Raw genomic sequence first — 13,429 nt, forward strand, 5'->3', positions numbered from 1 at the left:
TTGAAAAGCGCTAAATAAATGCAGATCATTTCATTTCGAAATAAAACAATAATAAAGTAAAAGGAATATAATACATAAATATCCAATGTAACGTGTTGATAGAGATTATTTAGATAGTGCTACATAAAATACAATCTGTAATAAAAATACGGTAATATTGCAATGAGGGGGTGTGGTTTAATGTGGGCTTTTACTCCCCCGGGTGGAATTAAAGAGCCTCATGGCATGAGGAAGAAATGATCTCCTCAGTCTGTCTGTGGAACAAGACTGTGACATCAGTCTGTCGCTGAAGCTGCGCTTCCGTTTGGAGAGGATGCTGTGTAGTGGATGTGATGAGTTGTCCATGATTGACTGCAGCTTTTTCAGTGCCCATCTCTCAGCTCTGTCCAGCTCTGTGCCCACAACAGAGCTCGCTTTCCTCACCAGTTCACTATGCCAAAGTATTAAACGTTAGCGTTAAGTTAAAGGCGGGGTGCGTAGTTTGAGGTGTTCTTTAAAAGTTTAAAGTTAAATATTTTTTGATGGTGGTAGAAAGTGGCCACAAAAAGCGATCCAACCATTTTCTCAACCGCATAAAGCTTTCTTATTCCACTTTCATTTCAAATGAAACGGCTGACCTCTTCTTTACACTTCACACCAACCATATTGAATGGATGCACGAGATATTAAAAAAAATGTCAATGTTCTTAGCGCGCTGGGGATACAGTATAGAATGTTTACACACGAACTAGGAATAGGAAACGGATTTCTTCTTCGGGTTGGATGCCGGTTCACCTCTTAGAGCGCCACCACACACCGGTAGCGGTGGAAAGAACCACCACAGTAATGCTCTGTAATCGGAAAAAGGTGCGCAAAATACAAAATCTAACTTACAGCAATGTCCGGACATTTTTCGACATCCCGAAAAAAATGTTCGTATCTACCGTTTTTCGATAGTTAAATGGTCGGAAGTAGGGGAGTGTCTGTACTTTACAAACCCGGTTTGGAAGACTACATACGAGGAAAATATGAAGGTGAATGACAAAATCTACCTGTATTCTACGATAAGTGACTAGTTGTCATTGGACCGAGGCTTCTATGGGAAGCAAGGTGGTCGAGGGTGGACGGGCTTGGTTGGCATTTCAAGGAGTTTACAAACTGCGGGTATGAGATTGTACGTAAAACCTTGGGATCCAATGAAAACTTGTCGATTTTCATTTGATCCAGGTCTACGTTGTTAATTAACCTTAACGTGCATCTTCTTTGAGTTTATGGAGGATGGCATCAATCACGTTGGTACATTACCAGCCCCTGTCATTGCAGATATTTGTCTTTGTCTCACTTCTCAAAATGTATTTGGGTAGGGTTACTTTAACTTGATTACTTTCAATTACTTTTGGAATACTCCAATACCAAATATGCTAATAAAAGACAAAAGAAACTAAATATGAATAAAATTTTGATTCACAACACGTGGTGAGCTTTCTCACCTGGCTTTGATCTCTTTGATCTCCGGCAATACTAACATGCGACAGAAAGAAAAAGAAAATAAATCCAAACAGCTTGCCAACATGAATTTTGCCGTTCCTTGTATTCCGTTACTCCCCAAGCCTGCACAAAATGTAGTCATTTTATTCATATTTAGTTTCTATTGTCTTTTATTAGCATATTTAGTATTGGAGTAATCCAAAAGTAATTCAAAGTAATCAAGTTAAAGTAACCCTACCCAACCCTGTTAAAAACTGTGGGTGGGTGTACTGCATCCCTTAACCACTACGGTCTTAGGGGTACCATTTCCTGTGGTGTGTCTAGGGGAAGCAAAGCCTGGTCGCGCCCATCCCTCTCCAAGCCAACAAGTATTCCTTAAAAAAATGTAAAAGTATACATTTTTGAAGCCTATCATTCAAATCCAACACTATTGTGTTTGTGTCTTCCTCCATTGTTGCTCATAATCCAATATGGCGGCTGCTTAAAAAGTCACGTGACCTTTGGAAGCCACTATCGTCAGCAAAAGTCAAAAATTCTCAATTGTATTTATTGATGAAAACAAAGTGACATATAAGCCTCTTCAAATATTGAAGTGAAAAACCGTATACAGTTATAATTCTATAAATATTAGAATTCAATAAAACCCCGTAAAAGGAATATACTCACACGAAAGGACGAGTGAATCTCACGTGGAGTGGAGTCGATTTAAGATGAAATTGAATGGCCACTCGCGTCTTTCATGTTCTTTTCATGTTCACGCGTGGAAACCAACTTTCTTTGGTCCAAATCTGACTGTCGCCTCCTCTCGCTTTGCCCCGAAGCAACTCACCCCCTTCCGCCCCCTAAAGCAATTTACTGACCCGTGCGCTAGTGCGCATGCGCCAGCGAGTCATGCTATACGATACAGTTACAGTAGAAGTCAACTTTAAAGCCGCGACGGTTTGTCACAGCCACCGCCCCGAGTGAAAAAGAAATAAGAAATAAAAATAACAAAAAGTGTTTGGACATGTAATGTTTGCGCATGCATGTGTAAATACACATCTTACCTCAATATATAAAAGAAAAACGGCACAGGGATACACGTAGGTGTTAAAGTGGGGTTGGGGGCAATATAGGAGCACCTGTTCCTCCTTTTTGATGGACGGGCATGCGTGTGCTGGTTCAGCAGGCTGCAGGGAAGGTGGGTCGGAGGGGACGGGGGACTTCTCTAAGCTACGCTTTGAAGTGGCAGGGGAGAGGCTGCAGGGGACAACGGGAAAACAGGTAAAAGAAGATGGGTTGGGGGCAGTGTTCCCTCTAAGCTGCACGCGTGCGCAATTGTGCACTGCTCGCACATTCTCAGCGCACAAGAAAATCTAGCCAGCGCACAAAAATGAGGGCTCAAAATTACTCATTAAGAAGCGACTTAAGTCAAAGTTACAGTGCATGAAGGTAAAAATACACGGGTTCCCCTGACGTTGTGTCCTAAATGCGGTATTTTGAAGTCGAGTCGAAGTGGAATGAAGTTGAGTAAAGTTAGTAGAGAACCGGCTTCTTCGGGTCGGCTCACTAAAAGGAACTGGCTCTTTCGGGTCCTAAACGGCTCTTCAGGTTGTTTTTGCTTCTTTAATCCCAACATGACCAAATATTATGTAAAATTATGCACAACATGACTTAAAGGAACGGGGGAATAGAACAAAGAAGAAAAAAATACCAAAATGAAAAAGTAGTGAAAAGCTGAGAAAAAAGAAACAAAAGGAAGAGAAAAAAAGAAGGAAACATTTAGAAAAAAGCCAGAAAAAAAAGAAAGAAATGTAGGAAAAAAGTAAATAGAGAACAAAAAGAAAAAAGTAACAAAAAAGTAGAAAAAAAAAACACGGAAAAAAGAGGAAAAAGTTTGTGTCGCATTCAAATAATTTCCAATTATATCAAGCGAATCTTGTTCCCAACATTGTACTTCCACTAAAAATTGTGTTCTGTATCTTACAACCGACTAAATAAGCCCCCAAAAATGTTAATATTATGCGACAAAATATATCGGGAAATAAAAAGAAATGGATATCTTGTGAAAGAATTGTAAGAACAAACCACGTTTGTAGGCCGTACAACCTTTGCAATAGTACATGAGTCAATTCAAAAGAGAAAAATAATTTTGCATTGCCGGAAATTCAGCAAAATGTAACTTGATGTCAAGTTTTGGACATGTTTGATAATTAATTATCTTGCCACACTTGGGATTATGGCTGCTCACTGTTGTTTCAAGCGTTGCTCACCGTCTTTGTGTGAACGCTCAGACCCATGGAAAATTAGAGGTAACATTGGTTGGAGGCTTGGTGCAATGGGGAGGAAAAAATGACGATGCCAATTTGGATTATGACAAAGAATGCGGGAGTTTTTTTCAAGGTATCGGTACTCGTAGTAATAACTGATACCAGTATTGGTTGCTTTATGATGAAGAACAACAACGCTTTGAAGATGCAGAGTGAGTGGGGCACATGCGATGAAGGGAAAACAGGTAAGAGATCATGGGTGGGGGTAGGTTGCAAAGGGGGCACAAAAAACAATGCCATTTTGGGTTATGACAAGAAATGGGTGAGTTTTGGTGAGGATGCCATCTTTTTTTCCCAGGTATCGGTACTCGCAGTGGTAGCCGATACCAGTATAGAATACTTTCTGGATGATGAAAAACAGGGGGACGCAGGGGATGATAGCAGGGGGCACAGGGCATGATGGTAAAACAGTGTAAAAAAAGCAATGCAATTTTGGATTACGGCAAAAAACAGGGAGTATTTATGAGGATCCCAGCGTTTTTCTAGGTATCGATACAAGCAACGGTAGGAGATACCAGGAGAGATTGCTTTCTGGCCGATGACGTGGTAAGAACGGTTGCAGGGGATTACAGGAAAACATGGCTAGGGTGCATGGGGGTGAAAGGCCACCTTGGATTATGGAAAGGGATGAGTGAGTTTCGGTATTTACAGAGCAGTAGCCGATACCAGTATTGGCTACTTTCTGGACGATGATGCACATCAATGCTTCGAAGTGGCAGGGGGAGCGCTGGCGATGATGGGAAAACATGGGTGGCGTGGGGTGAAAGGGCAAGAAAAAACAAAGACAGGGGGTGTAATGACAGTTTGGATTATGACAAGGAATGGGTTTGCATCATTGCCGATACCGGACCAATTAAAGGTATTGGCACTAACAGAGTGTCAGCCGATAACAGTATAGGCTACTTTCTGGACAATAAGGTACAGCGACACTTTGAAGGGGCAGGGGGTGTTGCGGGGGATGACAGGAAAACAGGTAAGAGAATATGGGTCGGGGTGGATTGCAAAGGGGGGTAAATAAACAATGCCATTTTTGATTATAAACAGGAATTGGTGAGAATCGGTGGCAATACTGTTTTTTTTCAAGGTCTCGGTAATCGCAGTAGGTGATACCAGTTTAAGATTATTTTTAGGCGATGAAGAACAACAACCCTTTGAAGTGGTATGCGGGTAACAGGGCATGACGAGACAACAGTAGGTGTCGGCAATTATGGGAATTTATGCATCGATCCGTCCCAAGTAAATACAGGGTAGTATCAATCGATACCGTTCTAATACCAATACTTTTTTGCTTGGAATTTGTCACGGTTGCCATGGCGCCCAATTGGCCTCGCCCGTGTGGCGCCAGCTCCGGCGCATTGACAGATTGGCTTCCCTTCTATTTAAGCTCAGTGCTCTCACTCACCTTTTGTCTGTCCGTTAACGAACCTTTGAACCCGCAAGACTTGAGTTTTTGACTCTGTCCGGTTTCCTGCTGGTTTCCTGTCCGGTATTGTTCCCGTCTATTTTGTCTTGTTTAATATCGATCTTAAGTTTCGTTCCCGTCTAGTTTGTCCTGTTTAATTTCGATATCCAGTTTTGATATCAATCCTGTCTGTCCCGTCCTGTCCGTTATCGACCCCATCTGTCCAATATCTGCTCGTGCAATTGGTATCGATCTTGTCGGCCGCTTGACTGCCCCATTTCCTGTAAAATAAAAGCTTGTTTGAGATAGTCACGCATTCGGGTTCTCCTCCTGTTCCGGTTCATGACAGAATTTTCATGATGTTTAAACAACTGAACCCCTCTCTTCTTAAAATGGTTTATAATTTCAATAAACAGCGCAGTTTTTTTAGGCACTGAAATATAACAGTACAAACTTCAACATTATTGAAAAAATCCATGTATATTTTTATTACAACTGTTTCAGAACAAAAGCCAAGAGAGTCAAACCCAAAAAGGCAGCAATGAAAGGAAAATACAAATATAACTCTGTCAACGTGACAATTACACCTTCCATAGCACATAATTTTGAAAGTAAAGTCAGAAAGTGCAGATAGTGTTAACAATACAATGTAAAAAAACAGACTTCGTATTACTTTTTCATGGCTAAATTCAAGCAATTTTTCCAATTTCTCCCGTACCTTTAAAATAATAAAATCCGGTGTGAACCATGTATTTTGCAGAGCCACAAAAATATCTGCGATTTACATAATGTGGAGTTTGCATGTTCTCCTCGTGCTTGCGTGGGTTTCCTCGGGCACTCCGGTTTCCTCCCACATTCTAAAAACAGTTAATTGGCCGGTCAAAATTGCCCCTAGGTGGGAATGACCAAGTGAATTGTTTGTCTCTATGTGCCTCTACAACCTGCTGGCAACCAGTTGAGGGTGTCCCCTGCCCACTGCCCGAAGATAGCTGGGATGGGCTCCAGCACCCCCGCAACCCTACTGAGGATAAGCTGTGCAGATAATGGAAGGATGGATGGATGGATAATTTTTAGTCTTGCGTGTGCATTTATCATGATGTGATTTTCAGATCTTCAGTAAATCGCGAATACATTTGTGGATCTGAACAATAAGTGTGTAAATATGTTCATAGACAAAAACACAGCCTAATTTTTTGCATCACCCATAAAAAATATCAAAAATTAATACATAATTCTTGCACTAATCAACATTTTATAGTGGCCCGTTTAGGTGTTGCATGCACCTGTCCTGCTGGGCGCTACCCGTAGGTGCCGATGACGCTTAGTAGGACGATGCGGTACAAACTTATACCAGCTGGCGTTAATCAGGAAGCAAGAAGATATGCAATGGCAGTTAAAGCCACAAGAGAGCAGTGTCTACGTTATTTTTAAGCATACTTATGTGAAACATGGCAACAATTTCAAGGATTTACCTAAAATTGAAGCACTTTCCAAACAACATTAGAAGATAACATTAAAATTCACGCATTTTCAAGGATTTCAAGCACCCATAGAAACCCTGAAAACCTTTCACAAGGATAAAAAATAAAATACTTCTATTACAAATGTTTCAGAACAACAAATAGTCACACAAAAAAATATTAGCGATATACCTAAAATACAATTACTGTACAACAATCAATGAGATAACTAAAATTGCACAATACAGGTATTTTCAAAATAAAGTCATCAGTTTTTTACAAAATGTATTCTATTTGTAAGAAAGATTTGTATTTATCTTTGGCCAGCTTTGGCTTCTGAAGGCCCGCATTTTATAGGAGAATAGGTTAACACAGACACTCGACATGCATACGTTTAGCTAACATGCAACAAGCTTTAAAATTATTCAATAAATATTTGATCTACTTGCAGATTTTATCCGAAAGGTTATTGCCTCACGCATGCTAGCAATCACTTTCCCGAGGCTAATATTTCTGGCAAGCCCGCATGGTTCTGGTGGCCGCTACTGGATCCGGTGGCGCTTGTCCTCATTAGGGTCGCAAGATGACTTTGGCACAAGGGAGGTACACCATGTACTGGGTACCCCCCAAGAATTTTGGGAATGGAGGAGAGAAAAATGCCAACCATGGGTTTTGATAGGTTTAAAATGTATTAGACACTTAGAATGAAGAGAGAAGACATCAATGAAATTTGAACTTGCAAGGAGGACAAGGAGAGAAGGATTCAGATAAGGAATTCCAACCTGTTCTAGATGTCCTCCCTGACCCATTTCTTTTTCTTTCTTCATTTCTTTTTGATTTATTTTCTTATCTTAGGTTACGAAAGGAGATCAGTTATAAGGGGTGTGGATATCAAAGAACAGAAACATTATTTGCTTATAGCGACAATGATATAATTGAAAAAAAAAGTGTACAATGATAGAAATGACAAACTGGTATCTGATGAAATCTCCTTCGCACATGTCTAATATTTAAAAGCATAATCAGCTTATTGGACTTAATACCATTTTAAGTAGATGTCAAAAGGCAGAGTGTCAAGATGATGCACGCAGGATTGATTTTTAAAGGAACCTTTCTCTTTTTTAAGCTGCAACAGTATGTCACACATGGGATTTAAAAAATTGTAAATAATAAAATACAAATAACTTTCACAATGAATTCATCTGTTTGTGTTGTTTTTGAATGGAAACAAGAAAAATGATACTCATAGTTTTTTACCCTAAAATCTTGTATAAACTAAGAAAAGATCTAAATTATCAGAAAGACATTTTCTTCGTCCCATTAGATCCAAAAAAGGATAAAATATTCGTTTTTTTTGCATATGTGTGTTTTTGTTGGCAATTAAATACAATTTAGTTAGAGTTCTTACGACAAGTGCTCAAAGTTTTGAGAAGAAAAAAAACTCACTCATGTATGGTAGTTGTTAGCCCTCAGCTTTAAATTATAGCATTAACGCTAAATTATTGTGTTGTTTTTTTTCCACATGAAACATATTCTTTCTTTGTTTATGTTATTATTGACTTTAAATGAAAATATTTGTTCATATTTGTCGGGGGACAAGAAATAATATTTGTTTTTGGGTTCTAATATCAAGTACGGTACTTGAAGCAAGAAAAAAGGGAAAAAAAAACACAAAAAACACATGCATGATAGTTGCTAAAGCACTAACATTAAATTTAGGGTGAATCCTTGAGGTTTGTTGCACGTAAAGTCATTTTCCTTGTTTTTATGTTTATTTGAAGAAATATAATTCATCTTTGGGTTCTCATATTGAGTGTTTATATCATTAAACAAATAAACATATATGTATGCTAGTTGCTAGACCTTAGCATTAGCGTTAAGTTAAGGTTGAATACTTAAGTAGTTTTTAAATGAAGCATACTGTAGTTTTATTTTTCCTTTTTAAAATTAAAATGAAAATTTTCTGATTCATGTCTGTTTCTAGCACCTGTGCTTTAAGCATTTGTGTTAAGTTAAGGCTGAATTTATTATTAGCATAATTTATCTTTAAAATGCAACATGTATTTTTCATTTTTCACGTTTATCTTCAACTGGAAATTAAAAACGACCTTTTTCTTTTTTATCTTTATAATTTTAATAGAGAATAAATTCGGTTATCATATTTTTAAGATTAATGCTAATTTTGTCTTATGGTAGATGGAAGAAAAGTCAAATATTTTCATTTTTATTCAAAGGTAGAAATAAGAAAAATGCCACACATATATGTTAGTTGCTAGCCCCTTAGCTTTAAGTGTTAAGGTAAGTCTGGATTATTTTCTTTTCTAAAATCTAACATATTTTTCTTCACGTTTGTTTTAAACTTTTGAACCAGTTTGTCGACTCTTACTCAAGACACGAATACAGTGTGAGTATTTTTAGCATAACAATGCTAACTGTCATATATTTAACAGAAAAAAAGAAAATATTCCCAATTGCATTCATTTTTGATACAGGCTAAAAGGTAAGGTTTAAGAATAAACAAAAATGGAAAAGGAAAAAAAATACTTGTATGCTATTTGCTAGCCCAAAGCTTTAAGCATTAGATCGATAGATCGATAGCTAACTAGCTAGCTAGCTAGCTAGCTAGCTAGCTAGCTAGCTAGCTAGCTAGATAGATAGATAGATAGATAGATAGATAGATAGATAGATAGGTAGATAGATAGATACTTTATTCATCCCCACAGGGAAATTCACATTTCCAGCAGCATCCCTGCACTGAGAACAATACAATAATAAAGCAAAAGGAATACAATTTACAAATAGCCAATGTGACGTGCTAATACCCACTGTAGCGTGTTGTATAGAGTATCTAGATAGTGCTACACAGAATACACATTGCTATAAAATACGGTAATATGCAATGTAGGGGTGTGGTTTAATGTGGGCCTTTACTCCGCCGGGTGGAGTTAAAGAGCCTCATGGCATGAGGAAGAAAAGATCTCTTCAGTCTGTCCGTGGTACAAGACTGTGACAGCAGTCTGTCGCTGAAGCTGCTCTTCTGTCTGCATACGTTAAGGCTAAATGTTACCGCTATTTCTTATTCCATGAAACATGTTATCAAATTTTTTTAAACGTTTATTTTAAACTTGAAATGGAACTGACTTTTGGGTCAAGTCTTTAAAGGAAGCTTACAATGCTAACTCTGTCATGTTTTCAATGGAATAAAACAAAATATTCTCAGTCTAGGGGGGGGGGGGGTTTAGGGGTTTTAAGGGTTATTTAGCTTGTTCATAAATCATTATCCATTATCCGTTATCGGTCAGTTCATAATACGCTACAAAGCCTAGGAGCCGGGACACTTACTCTCAGCCAAAAGGCCAAGCTAAGGTCCTAGCCCTAAAGCCTTGCTGCGATCATTGCGAATGCACCGTTCCCGGAGGTACTGCAATACCGGGCCGTTGCGTGGAGTGGACAGAGCAAGCTCCTATGCCATCTCCGAGTTGCAAAAATCAAAGATCATAGCTTTGTGACATCACAAGGCCCAATGGCAAAGATAAGGTCCTAGCTTTATAGACTACACAGTCCAAAAACCACAGCCAGCTGAAAGGTAAGGATCAAAATAGCCTCTTGTTTTCCAGCCTGGGACCTCATTGCACGCACGCAATTTGAGGTAAATATGATGTAATTGCTTATTAGCGCTTATCACGTTTCCTTTTTATGACGGCCACCTGTCACAGTCCTTCATTGCTGCACAAAATGCCCTCCCTGGGTGTTAATGCTGAGCCCTGCGTGATGTTAACCTTTCCCTTGGTGCAATATCACGTTTCTGAGAAAGCTCCCTGCTGCAAAACTCACAGGATATTTGCACAGAGAAAAAAATGACTGATAAGGTTAATCGATCACTTTTAAAAAAATGAAAGATTGTGCTGCAGGACGTATTGAACGCTTCAGAAAGGTCTGAAGTGATCACTGTGGTAAGTGCGTCTTCATGCGGCCAAAAGGAGAACTGCCATTTAAAAATTGCCATTCGCTGGGGATTTTATAAACTAAATTGATTCTAGAATGGAAGATTATGAATTATGAATACAAAATGCTACAAATTTCTAAAAAACAAATGAACAAAAAAAAAGCATTTCACGGTACTTTTACTCATTTCCACTCATATCTTTTTAGTTATTAGATATATGAAAAAGAGAGCTGTGTACCTCAGAAAAAAATACATTTCTTTCTTTGAATTTCCATAAAATTATGCTTTTTTAAATTATTTCTAGTTCGTTATTATAAAAGGCCATCACCCATCTTAAGTTAAAATAAAAAAAAGGATAAACTTAAGACTCATACGTAGAAAATAAATTGCAACTGCTGTCTGTCTGTCTGTCTGTCTGTCTGTCGATCTCGGGGTTGCGTTTAGGGGCTCGCGGTGCAGCCGGCTCTTGCTGTTACCTACGACTGGTGTCATTGCCAATGGCAGCATTTTTTTTAGTATAGCATTTATTTATTATTCTGCCATTTTATAGTCCTTAATTGTTATAAGATCAGTGGAAAGGAGCTATTACATTTGCAAAAAAAGGCTGTTATCAGTACTAAGATAGATTCCTGCTACCGGTCATCACCCATTTCTAAATGCGATGATTAATTCTTGGCCGCTAGAGGGCAGTAAATACCCTTATAAAGGGCCGGTACCGGCACAAATACATGGTGTCGGTCCACACCCTTCCCTAAATGTAATAATTATTATTTAAGTTATTTAACCACTAAAGGGCAGCTTTACAAAAAGAGGTTGGTATTGGAACAATTGTAATACCAAAACCTATTATTAAAGCTTAACCATTACTAAATAGTCTAATTATTATTGAAGCGATTCGGCCACTGGAGAGCAGTGAATACCTTTCAAAAAAGAGGTTGGTATCGGCACTAATTGGAATACCTGGTATCTGTCCCTAGCCCCCCTATGTTTTATGATTATTATTGAAGTTATCTAACCACTAGAGAGCAGCTAATACATTTGCAAAAAGGCTTGTGTTGGCACCAATACCAAAAAGGGTGTTATCAACACTGATACCAATAGAGAGCTAGTGCTGGTTAGCTTGGAAAACGTTGTGTGTGGCGTTGAATAAGAAACTATTTGCTGTTGAGATTGTCATGATTGTTTTCTGTTGTTAGTGTCAATAAATTTGTTCAAACCAAAAAAAGTTGGGAAAGAGAAACGGATCTATTGACACTAACAAAGATGTTATATAATGAAATTGTGAATATGCTTGATTGCTATTAAGATTTTCGAGAAGGGTTGTTCAAACCTCACATTGTGTTTGCTGTTAAACGTCATATTGAAATATAATATTGTGAATGTGCTTAATTGCTGTTGAGATTGTATTGTTTTCTGTTATTAGTGTCAATAAATTTGTTCAAACCAAAAAATTTATCAGAGTAGAAGACGATGACGCTAGTTTTAGGCATTGATGGGGAAAAAGGACACAAGTTTTCAGTTAATTTTGGGCGGAAAAACGACATTGCTAGCTTCTTTCTAACGAGAAGACGCTACTTATTAAAGGCTAAGACATTGATAGTTGGTGGCGACAAAGACATTGGCAGTTGGAGAAAACGACAATGCTAGTTTTTGGTGGGAGCTAATTCTGGGTAGCTAGGAAAACACTATTTTTTGCGTTAAATAAAGTTTTGAGCATTGAAATAGCTACTTTTCGGGTTAAAGGAAAGTGAAACTTATATTCAACAAACTTTTGGTTATACGACAGAACTCGTTTTTCTAAGAACAAAAATTATTTATGAAGAGAGATATCGCAAGTTAGCGAGGAAAACACTGTTTTTTACATATGAATAAGAAGCTATTTCCCGGCATAGAATGGTAAATGATAAATGGTCTGCATTTATATAGCGCTTTTCAAGTCAATGAAGACCTCCCAAAGCGCTTTACAATGTGCTTCACACTTTCCCATTAATACACACACTCACACACCAATAGCGGCCATGCAGTCATGCAAGGCACCGACCTGCTTATCGGGGGCATTAGGGATTCAGTGTCTTACCCAAGGACACTTCGACATATAACACGGTAGTCAAACATACCATCTCTTGATCCCAAGACGAGCCCTCTACCTCCTGAGCTAAAGACAATGACTCAAATTTTTGGCATTGAAGATAAGTTACCTTTCCGATAAGAGGAATGTGATACTGGTTTTCAGCTAATTCTTGGCGATTAAAACTACAATGCTAGATTTGGGTTTTTTTTAAACAAAAGATGCTAGATGTTTGAGAGGCATCACTAATTTTTAGTGAAGAAAATTCACTCCGTTTTACTCTGGCTAGCTAGGCAAACAGTTTTTTGACACATGATAAAAAGCTTTTTTTCAACTTAGAGTATAACGCTCAGGCTCATTTTTAGAGAAGAAGCTAGTTTTCGGATTAGAAGAAGGTGATTTGAGTTTTCAGTGAGGGAGACATGGAGGCTAGTTTTTGGAGAACAAATTTACCAACTTTTTCAAATAACGATAACACTTGTTTGTATTAAAAAGAAAGAGTGATTTTTCATCGTGTAGGGAAATAAAACAGGTTTTCGGGTAAGGAAAACAAAAATTGTAGTTTATCCTTGATAAAGACGACACTAGTTTTTGTATGTTTGTGCTTGAACGTTGATTTAATTAACATTGATGGTTTGCTCACTTTCTTTATGTAGAAGCAAAAGCTATTTTTCAGCGTAGAAGACGATAACTATAGTTTTCTGCACATTCTTGGTGATGACCAGCTCAGTAGCCTAGATGGTAAGGCGCCCGCTTTGAGACTGGGAGGTTCGGGTT

General features: G+C 38.3%; 1 protein-coding gene and 1 pseudogene across 1 annotated transcript in view; both read right to left on the bottom strand.

The window, feature by feature from the left end:
* Positions 1–2,286, bottom strand: part of LOC148372281 (uncharacterized) — a 28,305-nt gene extending 26,019 nt beyond the window's left edge. The window contains exon 1 of the mRNA XM_088326935.1: positions 2,134–2,286. The gene's annotated coding sequence lies outside the window, so the exon portion shown is untranslated. The remainder of the gene's footprint in view (positions 1–2,133) is intronic.
* Positions 2,287–10,034: 7,748 nt separating this feature from the next.
* Positions 10,035–10,177, bottom strand: LOC148372283 (U2 spliceosomal RNA; annotated as a pseudogene).
* Between the last annotated feature and the right edge of the window lie 3,252 nt (positions 10,178–13,429).

The sequence above is a fragment of the Urocampus carinirostris genome, chromosome 2 (assembly GCF_059441175.1).
Source record: "Urocampus carinirostris isolate Australia breed hairy pipefish chromosome 2, RoL_Ucar_1.0, whole genome shotgun sequence".
NCBI classification, from domain to species: Eukaryota; Metazoa; Chordata; class Actinopteri; order Syngnathiformes; family Syngnathidae; genus Urocampus; species Urocampus carinirostris.